A 17,043-nucleotide genomic window follows, 5' to 3' on the forward strand; every position below is an offset into this window, starting at 1 on the left:
CATGTCATCCCCCCTCCTCAAAAATCTCCAGTGGTTGCCTATCAACCTTTGCATGAAGCAAAAACTCCTCACGCTTGGCTTCAAAGCTCTCCATCACCTGGCCCCCTCCTACCTCATCTCCCTTCTCTCCTTCTACAGCCCAGCCCATACACTCTGCTCCTCTGCCGCTAACTTCCTCTTGATGGCTCATTTTCGCCTGTCCCGCCGTCGACCCCTGGCCCACGTCCTACCTCTGGCCTAGAATGCCCTCCCTCCTCACATCAGCCAAACTAGCACACTTCCCCCCTTCAAAGCCCTACTGAAAGTTCACCCCCTCCAGGAGGCCTTCCCAGACTGATCCCCCCCCTTTTCCTCTGTTCCTCCCCTCCCCATTGCCCCTACTCCCTCCCTCTGCTCTACCCACCTCCCCACCCCTCAGCACTTGTACATATACATAGGTACATATTTATTATTCTATTTATTTTAATAATAAAATAATAGTCTCTTTCTGGTGCCGAATTGTACGTTCCAAGCACTTAGTACAGTGCTCTGCACACAGTAAGCACTCAATAAATATGATTGAATGAATGAATAATGAGTTCAGAACTTTTTGTCACTTGACAGGCCCAGGTGGTATTAATATTATTGAGCACTCCCCAGGGTACACTACAGTGCTCATTTCATCTGCATGCACCCAAAAGAGAGAAAGCACTTTCAGATTTCAAACACAAAGTCTAGCTGGGCTCCAGAAGGCCCAGGAGAGCGTGGGCTTGACTAATGCAACAGCCTCCTCACTGGTCTCCCTGCCTACAGTCTCTCCCCTCTCCAGGCCATAATCCACTCTGTTGTCCAGCTCATTTTTCAATCAATCAGAGGTATTTATTGAGCACTTACTAGGTGCAGAGCACTGTACTAAGCGCTAGGGAGAGCAGATCTTAAAGACTGGAGGGGGGAGACAGACATTAAAATAAATTATAATCTCATGCAAAACATCATTTTCACATCTTGAAAATCTCCAGTGGTTGTCCAGTCCTCTTTCAGATCTGCAAAGGCATGTTCTTAGGAGATGTCCTTCCTTCTCTCCTCTGCTCCGCATCAGAGCCCCTGGAGCACAGATGTCTGGCAGCCCCAGGGTGACAACCGCCTTTTGTAGAAGGGTCACAAAATTGTTGTGTTTGGCAAAGGGCCAGGAAAAGCAGCTATCATTTTGGGTTTCTTGGTTGTCAAATGATTCCAGCATCTGGTTCATCTTAACCATCAGACTCCTCCCCTTTCCTTCCCCCCACCAAGTCGGCCATCCACCTGGGCCTAATATTTTGTGTCACACTCTCTTTTTGCTGGCGTAGCTCCCTGCTCCTAGCTGCCTGGAACATATGCCGGAGGCCTGCTCAGCCCTCGTCCTATGCTCCAGGGGCCCTGATGCAGAGCAGAGGAGAGAACGAGGGACATCTCCTAAGGACATGCTTCTACAGATCTGAAAGTTTTTCTTTATTCCCTGCCATCTTCCAGCTCTGCACCCAGTAAGCACTCAGTAAATACAGAACTTGGAATGCCTTTCAAAATGACAAATACAAAGGCATCAGCCTCAAAAACAAACATACCTTTGGAGTTTTTCTGTTGGTCATGAACCACCATGTGGAGTCCACTCATCCTGTTTGCTTGAAAAAAATAAAGAAATCTCTGCCACCTTATTAACTCAGGAAATCAAAAAATAACCCCTCCTTCCCACACCCCCACCCCCTTTTCCCACTTCCCCTCCCGGACAACCCTTCCGGTGCCATGAATGGAATGGAAAACAACCTGGGATCCACATGTTAGACTGGTGGGTATTGCAATGCCTTCTCTGCTGAATGTCTGAACGTTTAATTGCCAAATCAATCAGACAACCCTAGAGTATAAGAAACAGTCTCGAACCAAGACTGTGTGCTCCTGACATGTCAAGAGCTGATCCTCCACTGGCTGTGTCTGCACAGAGGGAAGCAAATACTTTCCTCTGGAAAATCCCCTCAAAGCACGGGGGCAGAAACGTTTTCAGCCCCATTCGAACCCAACGAATGGGGGGATTTGCAATCATCTGGACTCCGTTTGAGGCCCCGAAATGCCAGCTTCCATTTCCCTTGTGAGAGTGCCTCATTGGGTGTGGCTCTTGATTGGTGGGGGAAATTGTGATCTTAGCAAAACTTTGAAGATGGGAGATCTGTGGTCTGTGGGATAGGAAGCAGAAGGGAGAGAGACGAGAATAAGGCACAAGAAGCACGCTAGCTTGAGAGGACTGAAGCAGGAGCTGAGGGTAGTGGGTGAAGAGAATGCGTAAGTAGTGGGGGTAAAGACCTGAGTGAGTGCTTTAAAGCCACTGGTCTGCTTGAAGTGGAGAGGACCGGACAACCATTGGAGGATTTAGAGGATTGGGGAGATGTGTGCAGAATGATGTTTTGCATGTGTCTGTAGTTTATTTTAATGTCTCCCCCCTCCAGTCTTTAAGCTCCTAGTATTGTATTGTGCTCTCCCCAGCGCTTAGTACAGTGCTCTGCACCTAGTAAGTGCTCAATAAATACCATTGATGGATTGATTGATTGCTCTGCATATAGTGAAAGGCCAATAAATACCACTCATTGATTGATTGATTGAAAAATGAGCTGGACAACAGAGTGGAGTATGGTCTGGAGAGGGGAGAGACTGGAGGCAGGGAGACCAGTGAGGAGGCTGTTGCATTAGTCAAGCCCATGCTCTACGGCCCTCTGGAGCCCACCTAGCCTTTGTGATTGAAATCTGAAAGTGCTTTCTCTCTTTTGGGTGAGTGCAGATGAAATGAGTAGTGCTCAGTAATTTTAATACCACCTAGGCCGGACAAGTGACAAAAAGTACTGAACTCATTAAATGGCTATATCTTTGGCCTTCATATCCATATTGGGAGAAGACCACTGACGGTGCAGTTCACCTATGAGTGAGTGTATGACTGAAAAGGCCAATGTGGGCCCCCCCCCCATCATGGCCACATTGCCCATACTGAGCACACAAAAATGTTTTCCTTTGTTGCCTTGTCATACCTCGTGTTTGTAGTGCCTGGCACTGTTTTCACTTGAACCCACTTTACTGTACTTATGAACAACTTAGCAAGTGCTCAGCAACATAACCATTTGGCACAACCCAGACTTCTGGATGAATCATTTCTTCCTTCCAACATTTAAACCTTTTTGGCTGACATGCAATTGTCTATATTCTGAGGTGAAATTTAACCCTCTCCAGTGTCTTAATCTTGAGACCAGATCCCTAGGGAGTTTGAGGCCTTGGTCCCCTCTCCCAGAGGCATTTTTCAAGCCCTATCCTGCCCCCACTAAAATGGAGGGTGGTTGAAGTAGTGAGGGTGACCTTTGTAACCTGTTCGCCCTTCCTCTTACACTGTGAGCTCCATGCAGGACAGGGACTATGTCCAATCTGATAAATTTGTATCTACCTCAGCACTTAGCACAAGGTTTGACACATATTAAGCACTTACCAAATACCACAATCATCATGAATATTATAATTAATAAAAATGGAGAAAGTTGGGATTTTTCTGTTAACTGGACTAGGGAGGGAGGAGGGACAGAGGCATCAAGGTGCTGCTGTAGTTTATCTTTAATGTTTGTCTCTGCCAGTGCTAAACCTAATCTGGTAGCTTCTTGTGGGCTGGGACTGTCTTCACTTCATTTCTTCTTTCTGTCTTCACAAACTCCTAAATCAGTGTTGTACAAAGTAGGTGCTCAACAAATAAGAAGCAAACTTTACTACCACCTGCTGATAACTGCTGGTAATTTTACACTAGGGAAGGGAGTGCAAGAAAACCACTGTAGTTTCCAAAACACATCTCTCTGGGGTATGGCATCTTCTTGCCCAAGCACACATTTCTATTCTATTTCTATTATTGTTACTACTACTAATAATAATAGTATTGTTAAGCACTTACTCTGTGACAAGCACTGTACTAAACACTAGGGTAGATTCAAGGTAATCAGGTTGGACACAGTCTGGACTATTTTGAGAATTAACAATACTTTGCTTTAATATTGGAAAAAATTTAGGGGTGTGTGCTTTGGAACACTGAAAATGCCCAGTGACTGATTGATACTTTTGGCTTTTGCTAGACTTTCCATAATGTTCATTATAATAATGATGTCCTTTACATCCTTACTATAAGAACAAATTTTATATCCAATTTCTGAAGTGTACATGACAGAACCTCTATCCCAAGCAATACTTGTCCAAATCGTTGAAAGAGATGCTCAGGTATGCAAGGTGGACAGGATAGAGTATTTTCTCCACTAAAAAAAGTTAATATGGAAAAACCTGAAAAGGATTTTCAGCCTTCTTTGGTGAGGTCAATGAGCATACTGGCAATATTAAAGCACCTACATAGTTCTCTTACTAAGCAGTCATTAACAGGTAAAATGCAGTGAGAGCCTAAGGTCTGAAATACCGTACACAGTCTTTTTCTTCACATTTCAGTGGATTAATAATAATAATAATAATAATGTTGGTATTTGTTAAGCGTTACTATGTGCCGAGCACTGTTCTAAGCGCTGGGGGAGATACAGGCTAATCAGGTTGTCCCACTTGAGGCTCACAGTTAATTCCCATTTTACAGATGAGGTAACTGAGGCACAGAGAAGTTAAGTGACTTGCTCACAGTCACAGAGCTGACGAGTGGCAGAGCCGCGATTCAAACCCATGACCTCTGGCTCCCAAGCCCGGGCTCTTTCCACTGAGCCACGCTGATTATTCTACACCATGTCCATGGCAAATCAACAAAAAGATCTTTGCATTTTTATGAATTTTTTTAAATGCATTTTTTGAGTATCCTCTGGGTGCAGTGCACTGTATTGAGCGCTTAGGAAGTATAAAATGAGGAAGTGTCACATTCCCTGCTCACAGGGAACTTGAACTCTAATGGAGGGAGACAGAAGTAAAAGCATTTTGAAACAGTTGTCCAAATAAATCATGTACAATTGAATAAATAGATTTACATAGAACTGAGGATGGATATAAAAGTAAGTGCATAAGTGCTAGAGATGGCTGATGGGTTTAGATGACTTATGCTGGGAATTAATTGCAGGGAGGAGGGCTTTCAGGAGGGCTCTGAATATGGGGAGGGTGGAGGCCTGTGGGATGTGGGGAAGGAGGGATTTCCAGTTAGGGGAACAGCACGAGTGAGGGGTCTGAGACTGGCGAATTGAGGATGAGGTAGAGAGGTAGAAGATTACCTAGAGATTAGCTAGGGAGAGCGGGGCGAGCTGGTGAAGAGCCTTGGCGCCAGAGGAGGGGGAAGGACATGGAGAGCCAGTGGAGGGTTTTGAAGAGTGGAAAACTGTGTACTAAGTGATGCTTGGGGAAAATGATCTGGGCAGCAGTGTGAGGTATAGATTGTAGAGAGGAGAGGCCGGGGGGTTGGGAGACGGGTGAGGATGCTGATAGACTAGCCCAGCTGTGGATGCGACAGGAACTTGTGCCACAGTGGTAGCTATTTGGGTGGAGAGAAAGGGATGGATCTGGGAGATGTTGTGAATGGAGAACCGGAAGCATTCGACTGTAGATTGAATCTAGACTGTAAGCCTGGTGTGGGCAGAGATTATCTCTCTCTGTTGCTGAATTGTACTTTCCAAGCGCTTAGTACAGTGTTCTGCACACAGTAAGCGCTCAATAAATACGATTGAATGAATGAGCATTGATGGCAAGCAAGGAGTCAAGGATGGTGCCGAGGTTGTAGGGTTTCGTGAAAGGGAGAATGGTGTGTTTTGGTTTTTTTATTTAAATGGTGTTTGTTAAGCACTTTCTATGTACCAGGCACTGTACACACTGTACAAACAAATCAGGTTGGACACGGTCCATGTCCCACATAGGGCTCAAAGTCTTAATCCCCATTTCACAGATTAAGGAATTGACACAGAGAGAAGCAGTGACTTTTCCAAAGTCACCCAGCAGACAAGTGGGGGAAGCAGGATTGGAACCCAGGTCCTTCTGACTCTCAGGCCCCTGCTCTATCCACTAGGTCATGCTGTTTCTATGCTTGCCCTTGCCCTTTCTTTTCTATCCTTCCTGCACCTTGTCCCCTTCCTTCGGGAGGAGGTTAGAATGGGATGAGATGGAGCTGTCCCCAGATCAACCACCCAGAGGCTTTGGTTTGAAGTCCCTCTCCTTCTACACAATCTAGGGAAGTTTGGGAGTCTGGGAATTCATGTTCAGACCATGGGCTGGGGATTTAACAGTGGGTACAGTTCCTGAATGTGGAGGGTTTATGGTGGTCAATTCTGCCACTACTCAAGAAGCACCCACAGCCCTGGTGTGCTTGATTATGAGGGGCCAAGATGTCCCACGCTGTTATCTTCCCAAGCAAACAGGCAATTTAACAGTCCAGGCTACCACACCTGATCATGATTTACATCCCAAAATGGAATGGGGAATGCCAGTCTTTTCGGCTAATAGCCTTCGTCACCTAATCAGTCCTGGTGAGGTAACAGTCTATGCATGAAGACACGGTCACGATCATAGTCTTTGTGGTAAAGAATGTGTTTTTTCAATCCTTCAATCAGAGCCGGTTTAGGTCATTTGGACGTGTCCCTCCACGTGACACATTCCACGTGACATCCACACATCCTGCTGCACGCACAGACCTTATACCACATTTTGCTGAAGAACATCTCTCAGCTTCTGTCCCTGTTATCGTGTTGTTGTCAACGCAGCCGCCAGGTGAATCCTAACTTAACAACTACAGCCATGGCTGCCGTCACCAAAGAAACAATCCAACTCCACTTCTGTGGCTGGGGATCTTACGGCAGCAGTGCCCTCACCTCCCCAAACAGCGCACACCGACGTGCCTTTGGAGCCCCAACTTCTGCCCCACATGGGGCAGGAGGGGGCCAGACAGGTGCGCGGCTCCTCTCCCAGGATCCCCACAGGACAGAGGTGAGAAGACCCCACCTCCCCCAACCCCTCCCAGACAGGAAGCACAGCCATGGCATCTCCACCATCTTTCTTCTCTTGCCGGCTGGGGGCAACAGGCGGAGCCACCACCTTGCCTTGACCTCTGGTCCCTTTCTGTCTCCAACGGGTGGGGCGAGATAACTACGGACCCCCAAGAAGCTGTGTGGACAAAACTGATGGTGACACCTCCACAATGCCAAGCCATGAAGTGTATGGTGGTGGTCGGGGGGAGGGGGGCTACGACAGCCCCTCAACAGAGAATCTTGCTCGGCTCAGCTCTGAGCCTCCAACCCGTGCCCTGTTAATGGATCACTTCCATCTTGCCGCTCCCTTTGAGAAGAGCAAGGCCGTGAAAAGGATCGGGCAGCCACCACCTTTGGGAAGCCCGGTACGACTACCCCATGGCACACTGCGGCGGCAATGCCTTCGCTGACCATCGCAAGCCAGCTCTGCCCTCAGGCCTATGGGATCCCACAGAGCTGGCCCTCCTAGAGTGAGAGGGCAGCCACTAACTCCTACTTTTTTCCACTAGGTTCCCCTGTGTGATGACACAGAAGCTGCACCAAAGTTCCCCAGGAGCAGTGGAACCATTAGGCACCCACCCATAGAGCTGCAACCACAAAGGCCTGGTCTCCTCTGTACAGGTGGTGTTTAATTCCCCACAGACTTGCCGGGGTACAGACTTCCCCACGGAAAATGGGCAAACCTCTGTTATGTGCTACTGCCCCTAAACCTAAAATGGGGAATGAACAAGAGATTCAAAGCCAAGGAGGAGATCAGAGTTGGAGGTGAGTGAGGAGGGGAGGGGGAGAGTTGACTTAACCAGTTGGGCTTGGCCCCTCTCCAACCAGGCCAAGTTCAGTAGCAGGAAGAGTTCCAGTGTCCCCACCAGGCACGAGGCCATTGTTTTCCTAACAAAGCCCGGCTCCCGATCCCCACAGCCAGCAATTATGAGGGAGCAAGAACCTGGCTGAGACCAGGTGTTTAAACAGCTGCTTGGCCTGGAAATGGTGTCTTGAAGAGGAGGGGAACAGGACACCCCAATTTATTCACACCGAAGCGGTAAACACACCTGGCACTCCAACCCACCCCTGTCTCCTCTCACCACTCCTGGCCAGGGGAGGTTCTGTGAAGCATACTGATGGGTCCAACAGCGTCTACAAGACAGGCTCCTTCCCAACCCCACCTTTCCCCACCCACTTCCTGCTGCTTACTGCCTCCCCCAACCCAGAAAAGGAACTCAGAGAGAAAAGGCAACCAAACACCCAGAGTGAATGCTTCCTTCTTCTGGCCTCTTCATCCACGGCTGACTGGCCCTGGAGAAACAGCCAGCTCCAGGAGAGCTGATTGAAGTAGTGTTGTGTTAGGCACGGGACAAAGTAGAGCCCGTGTAGGGGAAACAGCATGGCGTAGTGGATAGAGCACGGGCCTGGGAGTCAGAAGGTCATAGGTTGTAATCTCGGCTCTGCCACTTGTCTGCTGTGTGACCCTGGGCAAGTATTCATTCATTCATTCAATAGTATTTATTGAGCGCTTACTATGTGCAGAGCACTGTACTAAGCGCTTGGGATGAACAAGTCGGCAACAGATAGAGACAGTCCCTGCCATTTGACGGGCTTACAGTCTAATCGGGGGAGATGGACAGACGAGAACAATGGCAATAAATAGAGTCAAGGGGAAGAACATCTCGTAAAAACAATGGCAATAGCTTTACTTCTCTGTACCTCATCTGTAAAATGGGGATTGAGACTGTGAGCCCCACATGGGACCGGTAACTGTGTCCAACTGGATCTTCTTGTATCCACCCCAGCGCTTAGTACAATGCCTGGCACATAGAAAGCACTTAACAGATGCCATAATTATCATTATTATTCCCAAAGTCAGACACTGTAGGATCTGATCCCCGCCAGAAGCTGCACAACTAACCCAGGGAGTCCCTAAGAGCCAAGGAGATGACTGAAGGACTTGGGTTTCCTCTGTTTTGATAGAGCCTGAAGGACAGGTCCTGAACCTTCATCACATCCAGGCAGATCCAGCCCCAAACAAGTCAAATATATATGCCTATACACACACACATGCACACAACAGCATCAAGATAGGTATAAATAAATACGTGTTAAGGAGCCTGCAAAGTTGATATGACTCAGGGTGTTTGTTGGGAGTTAATCATGGAAGGCTTGTTGGAGGTGGTGAAACTTTAAGAGGGCTCTGAATAGGGGAAGGGCTGTGGTCTGTCAGATTTGGGGGGAAAGGGGACTTCTAGGCAGGAGGCACATCCTGAGCGAGGAGTGGCAGAAGAGTCGAGAGCAAGGTACGGTAAGAAGATCAGCTTAGAAGGAATGAAGAGAGTGAGCTGGGGAGTACTGGGGGTAGAGCTGGAGAAGAGCCTTGAAGCTGATTATGAGGAGTACATGCTTGATGCAGAGGGATATGGGAAGCCACCGGAGGGTTTTGAGGAGAAGGGAGATACATGGAGCAATGCTGCCATTAGATGATCCAAGCAACACTGTATAGCACGAACTGGACACAGGGAGACCAGTGAGGAAGCAGAAAATCATCTAGCCATGCTATGACAACAGTCTGGATCAAAATGATAGCAGTTTGGTTAAAGAGGGACGGGCGGAGTCGGGAAATACTGTGGAGGAATCGGCAGGGTTTGCCAGTAATGATAACGATAACAATAATGACTGCGGTATTTGTTAAGCCCTTTTCATGTACCAGGCATTGTACTAAGAGCAGGGGAAGATAATCAGGTTGCATACGGTCCCTGTCCCACATGGGGCTCACAATCTTAACCCCCATTTTACAGATGAGGTAACAGGCACAGAGGAAGTGAAGTGACTTGCCCAAGGTCACACAGCTGACAAGTGGCGGAGCTGGGATTAGAACCCAGGTCCTTCTGACTCCCAGACCCATGCTCTATCCATTAGGCCACGCTGCTTCTGTGGAGTGCATGTGCAGTAGAGTGCTTGTAAGGATGCCTCTGAAGTTGTGGGCTTCTGAGGTTGTTGCTAATGTTAGCAACAGAGATGGGAAAGTTAAGAGGAGCAACCCTCTGGCTTTCTCTTGATCAAGAGGCAGAATCCCATTGGCAAGACTTGGTGCCATGTGGGCACCAACTAGGGATGGTTTCTGGGTGGGGATGGCTATGGGGTTGGGGGGGGCGGGGCGGTCTCTTCTCCTCTCATTTTCTCACTAGAAGTGGACTTCCAAAGAAACTACCCATGCCCCTTGCCTTTCCCTCTCCTTCGCCATGTCCCAGCCAAGGCTGACCAAGGCTCAGACTGTCCCATCACATATCACTGGTCCCGTCTGTGCCCAGCTTTCAGGGTCATCCCCCTGCCCCCTCCCCGCAAGCTAAATAATCAGTCCAAATTCCCAGAAACAAACTTGGCCAGGGGCTGGAGAGAGGGGAGTGAGGGCAGGTTTCCCCAGCCCAGCAGGGCAGCCCCGGAAACATTTAGACTCTAGATGCTTATTTTTTTATGGTATTTGTTAAGTGCTTACTATGTGTCAAACACTCTTCTAAGCAATGGAATAGATACAGTTAGGTTGGCCGCAGTCCCCGTCCCACATGGGCTCACAGTTATCCTTGCATGCTTTAACTCTTTCCTCTGTCTGGCAAAACTATTTCTCTACCCTTATTGACACCCATGCCCATCGGCCTTGTCAGTTGTTCCAGACGTTTAACTTCCTCCTCAGGCCCCCGTTCCCCCCGCCTCCCCCATCCCTTGCCCCCAATGAGCTGGCCACCTACTTTATTAAGAAAGTTGACACCATCAGGTATGAGCTCCCTAAAATCGCCCCTGTTCCTCCTCTGTCCCTCCCCCCCTCAGGCTCCCTCTTCAACTCTCCCATCCTTCTCAGCAGTATCTCTAGAGGAGATCTGCCTCCTCTCAAAAGCCACTCCCTCCATATGCTCATTGACCCCATTCCTTCCACACCTTATCAAAACCCTCTCCCCTTCCCTTCTTCCCTCCCTGCTGCCATCTTTAACCCACTCGCTCTCCAATGGCTTCTTCCCCACTGCTTTCAAACATGCCCAGTTTGAAAAATCCTCCCTTGACCCCACGACTCCCTCCAGTTATCTCCCCATCTCCTTCCCACCATTCCTCTCCAAACTCCTTGAGTTGTTTACACCCGCTGTCTCAAATTCCTCTCCTCCAATTCTCTCCTTGACCCCTTCCATTCTGGTTTCCGTCCCCCTCACTCCACAGAAACTGCCCTCTCAAAGGTCACCGATGATCTCCTTCTTGCCAAATCTAACGGTCTCTACTCTATCCTAATCCTCCTCGACCTCTCAGCTGCCTGTGACACTGTGGACCACCCCCTTCTCCTGGAAATGTTATCCAACCTTGGCTTCACTGATTCCTTCCTCTCCTGGTTCTCCTCTTATCTCTCTGGCCATTCATTCTCAGTCTCCTTCATGGGCTTCTCCTCTGCCTCCCACCCCCTAACTATGGGGGTACCTCAAAGTTTAGTTCTGGGTCGCCTTCTACTCTCCATCTACACCCACTCCCTTGAAGAACTCATTCACTCCCATGGCTTCAACTACCACCTCTATGCAGATGATACCCAAATCTGTGCAGATGATACCCAGATCCCAGCTCTGCCACTTGTCAGCTGTGTGACTCTGGGCAAGTCACTTCACTTCTCTGTGCCTCAGTTACCTCATCTGTAAAATGGGGATTAAGACTGTGACCCTCATGTGGGACAACCTGATTACCCTGTATCTACCCCAGCGCTTAGAACAGTGCTCTGCACATAGCACTTAACAAATACCAACATTATTATTATTATTAAATCTACATCTCCAGCCCTAATCTCTCTCCCTTGCTCCAGGCTCACATCTCCTCCTACCTTCAAGACGTCTCTACTTGGGAGTCTTCCCATCACCTCAAACTTAACATGTCCAAAACAGAGGTCTTTATCTTCCCACCCAAACCCTGACTTTCCCATCACTGTAGATGGCACCACCATAATAATAATAATTGTGGTATTTGTTAAGCTTGGCGTAGTAGATAGAGCACGGGCCTGGGAGTCAGAAAGTCATGGGTTCTAGTCTCACTTCTGCCACATGCCTGCTGTGTGACCTTGGGCAAGTCACTTAACTTCTCTGTGCTTCAGTTACCTCATCCGTAAAAATTGGGGATTAAGAGCATGAGCCCAGTGAGGGACAGGGACTGTGTCCAACCTGCTTAACTTGCACTACCCCGGTGCTTAGAACAGTGCTTGGTACATAGTAAGTGCTTAACAAATGTCATTATTATTGAGAAGCACCATGGTTTAGTGGAAAGAGCACGGACTTGGGAGTCAGAGGACATGGGTTCTAATCCCAGCTCCACCACCTGTCTGCTGTGTGACCTTGGGCAAGCCAGTTAACTTCCCTGTGCCTCAGTTACCTCATCTGTAAAATGGGGATTAAGACCGTGAGCCCCACGTAGGACAACTTGATTACCCTGTATCTACGCCAGCACTTAGAACAGTGCTTGGCACTTAGTAAGCGCTTAACAAATACCATAATTATTATCATTATTATAATTATTAAGCACTTACTGTGTATTAGGCACCATATTAAGAACTACGGTGGATACAAGCAAATCGGGTTGACAAAGTCTCAATCCCCATTTTAAAGACAAGGTAACTGAGGCACAGAGAAGTGACTTGCCTAAGGTCACACAGCAGACAAGTGGTGGAGTCGGGATTAGAACCCATGACCTTCTGACTCCCAGGCCGATGCTCTATCCATTACGCCTTGATGCTTCCATCCTTCCTGACCTTGGTGTTATCCTTGAATCCTCTCTTTCAACCCACATATTCAATCCATCACTAAATCCCGTCGGTCCCACCTTTATAACATCGCTAAAATCTGCCCTTTCCTCTCCATCTAAACTGCTACCACATTAATACAATTTCTCATCATATCCTGCCTGTATTACTCTATCAGCCTCCTTACTGACCTCCCAGCCTCCTGTCTCTCCCCACTCCAGTCTACACTTGACTCTGCTTTCTGGATCATTTTTCTACAAAAACATTCGGGACATGCCACCTCCCACCTCAAAAAACTCCAGTGGTTGCCCATCCACCTCCACAACAAACAAAAACTCCTCACCATTGGCTTTAAAGCACTCTACCACCTTGCCCCCTCATTCCTCTCTTCACTTCTCTCCTTCTACAACCCAGCCCACACACTTCGCTCCTCTCCTCTAGTGCTAACCTTCTCTCTTGCCGCGATCTCGCCTGTCTCGCCGCTGACTCCTAGCCCACATCCTGCCTCTGGCCTGGAACGCCCTCTCTCCTCAAATCCGACAATTACTCTCCCCCCAACTCAAAGCCGTATTGAAGGCACATCGCCTCCAGGAGGCCTTCCCTGACTAAATACCCGTTTTCCTCTTCTCCAACTCCCTTCTGCATCACCCTGACTTGCTCCCTTTGTTCTTCCCCCCTCCCAGCCCCACAGCATTTATGTACATATCTGTAATTTTATTTATTTGTATTGATGTCTGTCTCCCCCATCTCTAGACTATAAGCTCACTGGGGGCAGGGAATGTCACTGTTTACTGTTGTATTGTACTTTCCCAAGCGCTTAGCACACAGTAAGTACTCAATAAATATGATTGAATGATGAATGAAAGCTTAGAGAATGAGTCTCCAAGCCACCCAATCCAACCAATTAAGGAGGTTTGGTCTGGCCTCTGACTCTTTTTTTCCCTGGGCTCCCTTGGAGCATAGCAGCAGGTAGGGAGCTGCCCCAGAGAAGCAGTGGAGCCTAGTGGAAAGAGCTCAGGCCTGAGAGTCAGAGGACCTGGGTTCTAATCCTGACTCTGCCACTGTCCTGCTGTGTGCCTTTGGGCAAATCACTTTATTTTTGTGGGTCTCCATTTCCTCATCTGAAAATGGGGATTCATTACCTGTTTTCCCTCCCCTTAGACTGGGAACCCCATACCTTTCCTCTCTTAACCATTGGTATCTGAATAACCCTCATCCAAATGGTAAGGAGTCAGAAAGGCACTGCTGTGTTCTCATGGACAAAATGTGCAAGAGATTCTCTCTCAAAGACACTCACCCTCCTGTGAGATGCAGTCTCACTATTGGCAGTGTCGTTGTCAAACTGAAAACTCTGCATGTTTATAATATGCCCCTTTGTTTTTCTGCATCTAGATTTTAGCTGTACATCTGGAAGTGCCCTGTCTCTCCCATTGGAGTGTGAGCGCCTCAATCAATACTGACATTTACCCAGCACTATGTGGGCGAACTATGCTCACAACCTCGATCGATACTGACATTTACCCAGGATTTATGCGGCTTTTCTCCTCTCCACCTGCAGGGGGCAGGACTTGGTTACCCGGGTTTCCGAAAGGAGGGTGGAAGCCATCCCGGCCCCCGGGCCTCCCCCTCCACAGCACTCCGGTGTTTCAGTGGTGGGAACCTTCCAGGCAGTGGGGTGCCAGTTTCCTGCCCACTCTCCACTCCTTGGCTCAAGGACAAGGCCTGTGTTTTGACCACCCCCTGAGCTGTCCCATACCTTTCGGTGCGGTATGTGTCTGAACCTTCCCCATCTCCCCCATCAAACTGTCAGCCCCTTGGGGGCTGAGTCAATCGATCGTATTTACTGAGCACTTACTGGGTGCCAAGCACTGTACTAAGCGTTTGGGAGAGGAAAATACAACAGAGTTGGTAGACGTTCCCTGCCCACAAGGAGCTTACAGTCTGTAAAGGGAGTCAGCCATTCAAATAAATTACGGCTATTTAAGTGTTGTGAGGCTGAGGGTGCGGTGAATAAAGGGTGCAAATCCAAGAGCAAGGGTGATGCAGAAGGGAAGGGGAGTAAGGGAAATGAGGATTTAGTCGGGGAAGGCCTTTTTTCTCCCTCCTCTGACCCTTCCCACGGCTTCAGTTTAAGGCTCTGACCACAGCGAGCGTTCACCACTGACTGATGACCAGCGGGGCTTTATTCAGAATTAAAAGCAAATAGCTGGGTTGGGGGGGAGGGGAGGAGGAAGTGAGCTCTGAGAGACAAAACTCTGCCATTCCTCTAGGCTAGGGAGACTGTTGACTGGAGGCTGTGGGCCGAAAGCCGGCTGAGAGGGGGGAAGGAGAAGTGCGTGCAGAACCTGCCAAACAGCAGGCATAGTCTAAGTCAACTCAACTTTTACCACAGGCGACGGAGTCAGATCATGGATTTTCACCAGGTCTCAAAATGGGCCAGGGAGTTAAAAGGAGAGAGCTCCCTACTCTGAAACCACTGGTCTTTTCTTGCTAGAAGGCTGCAAGCAGGAAATGAAGCTAAGGGCCTTGAGTGTCAGTCAAGGCAGCAGTGAAAGATGACTGATGACTTCCCCCCCTTTCAGAGTTCTTAAGATTCTGTCTTTCCTAGCACAGGGCTACTTCTCGTGGAACTCTGCCTACCATTTCTGACTAGAAGCAAACTGACTGGAAAGGTGCGTGGGATAGACGATATGGTTTCTCTAAGGTGATCGGATGCCCTGATTTAGGTAGAAGGGTCCTGAAATATCAGGGTCTGTCCCACCTCCTGCTTTAAGTCTTTAGGACAAGAATGTGTCCCAAAAACCCTAAGTGGAAATGTACTGGAAGGACCATGGAGGGAGGGAGGAGAGAAGGAGGGGGGCAGAAGAGACGGGAGGAAAACGTGCAGGTCCAACTCTCGGAGCTACCGTCCTAAGTGCCAAGCCTGGTGATGCGGAATCTGGGGTGCAGGAACCCCAGCACACTGGGAGCCCCCACCAGACTGTGACAGAATCATAGCCAAGGGGCTCACAGTGCCTGGCTCCATGCTGGACCCAGGACTTGATTTTTTACAGAGGTCAACAGCAGATGGGAGATAACATTGTCATTTCCCTCCTTAATCTCTCTCTCTCTCTTTCTCTCTCCCCCCACCTCCGCCCTGGGGCTATCTCCCAACTGATCAAATTTCTCTTAGCCCCCTCTTCTTTTGATCTTTTTCTCTCTGCTCCTTCCCCCTCTATTGCTTTTGCTCATCTACTGTTTCTTTTTATGCCCCTCCCTACCTCTCCCCCGCCCCTCCGCACCCCCCCCCCCTTGTTTGTCCATATCTGTCTGGCTTACTATCTTTCTGTTTTGGGTCCTTGTTCCACTTAAAAGCGTCCAAAAATCGGGTCACTTTATCTGGCCTTCCTCAGCTCGGCCCTGACTTTCTTCTCTCGACACTGAACCTTGAAAAGGGAAATAATCTTGAAGTAAAGAGCCACACAGTCTCTCTCTCTCTCTCTCTCTCCAGCTCAAGGGAGCCCGTGAACATCATCCACAGCAAGAGGAAAAGGGGGAGGGGACCACCCTAGAGTAAATGTGATTGAATGAATGAATGAATGAATGAATGGTACCCTGCTGCCCAATGATTTCACCCCGCTGCTGTGACATTAGCATCAAAGACTCCGGACCCAGCAACCCAAGGCTTAGCAACTCAGCAACCCCAGGGCTGATTGACTGGATTAGAGGGAGTGAAAGGAAGCAATTGAACCTGGGACTAGGAATACAGGAGTTTTCCAGGATCAGAGTGGGGCCGCCACCAGCAAGTGTCCTGTCTGCCCCTTTTCCCTCCCACCCCACCCCCAATATTGCAACCTACTCAATATGGCTTAAACTGAGCTATCTGACTGGCAGTAGACACTTTGGGTGGGAGCGGCCGGGTAGGTCCCTGGGCCCATGGGACCACCAACACAGTGGCTCCGGCCTGTACATTCTCATATCCAGTCAGGCCCAAGGGATCTTGCCTATCAACCTCCGCACGAAACAAAAACTTCTCACTCTGGGCTTCAAGGCTCTCCATTACCTTGCCCCCTCCTACCTCACCTCCATTCTCTTTCTACTGCCCACTCCGCACACTCCGCTCCTCTGCCGCTCACCTCCTCACCGTCCCCCGTTCACGCCTATCCTGTCGACCTCTGGCCCACATCCTACCACTGTCCTAGAATGCCCTCCCTCCTCACCTCTGCCAAACTAACTCTCTTACCCTCTTCAAAGCCCTACTGAGAGCTCACCTCCTTCAAGAGGCCTTCCCAGATTGAGCTTCCCCTTTTCTCTCTGCTCCCTCTGCTCCCTCTCTGCTCCCCCTCCGCTCCCTCCCCC

General features: G+C 49.0%; 1 long non-coding RNA gene across 1 annotated transcript in view; it reads right to left on the reverse strand.

Annotated features, from left to right (window-relative positions):
• LOC120638051 overlaps positions 1-17,043 on the reverse strand; it is a 44,645-nt gene that overhangs the window by 12,044 nt on the left and 15,558 nt on the right. The window contains exon 2 of the long non-coding RNA XR_005659507.1: positions 1,581-1,637. This is a non-coding gene — a long non-coding RNA (uncharacterized LOC120638051). The remainder of the gene's footprint in view (positions 1-1,580; positions 1,638-17,043) is intronic.

Source organism: Ornithorhynchus anatinus, chromosome X1 (genome assembly GCF_004115215.2).
Source record: "Ornithorhynchus anatinus isolate Pmale09 chromosome X1, mOrnAna1.pri.v4, whole genome shotgun sequence".
NCBI classification, from domain to species: Eukaryota; Metazoa; Chordata; class Mammalia; order Monotremata; family Ornithorhynchidae; genus Ornithorhynchus; species Ornithorhynchus anatinus.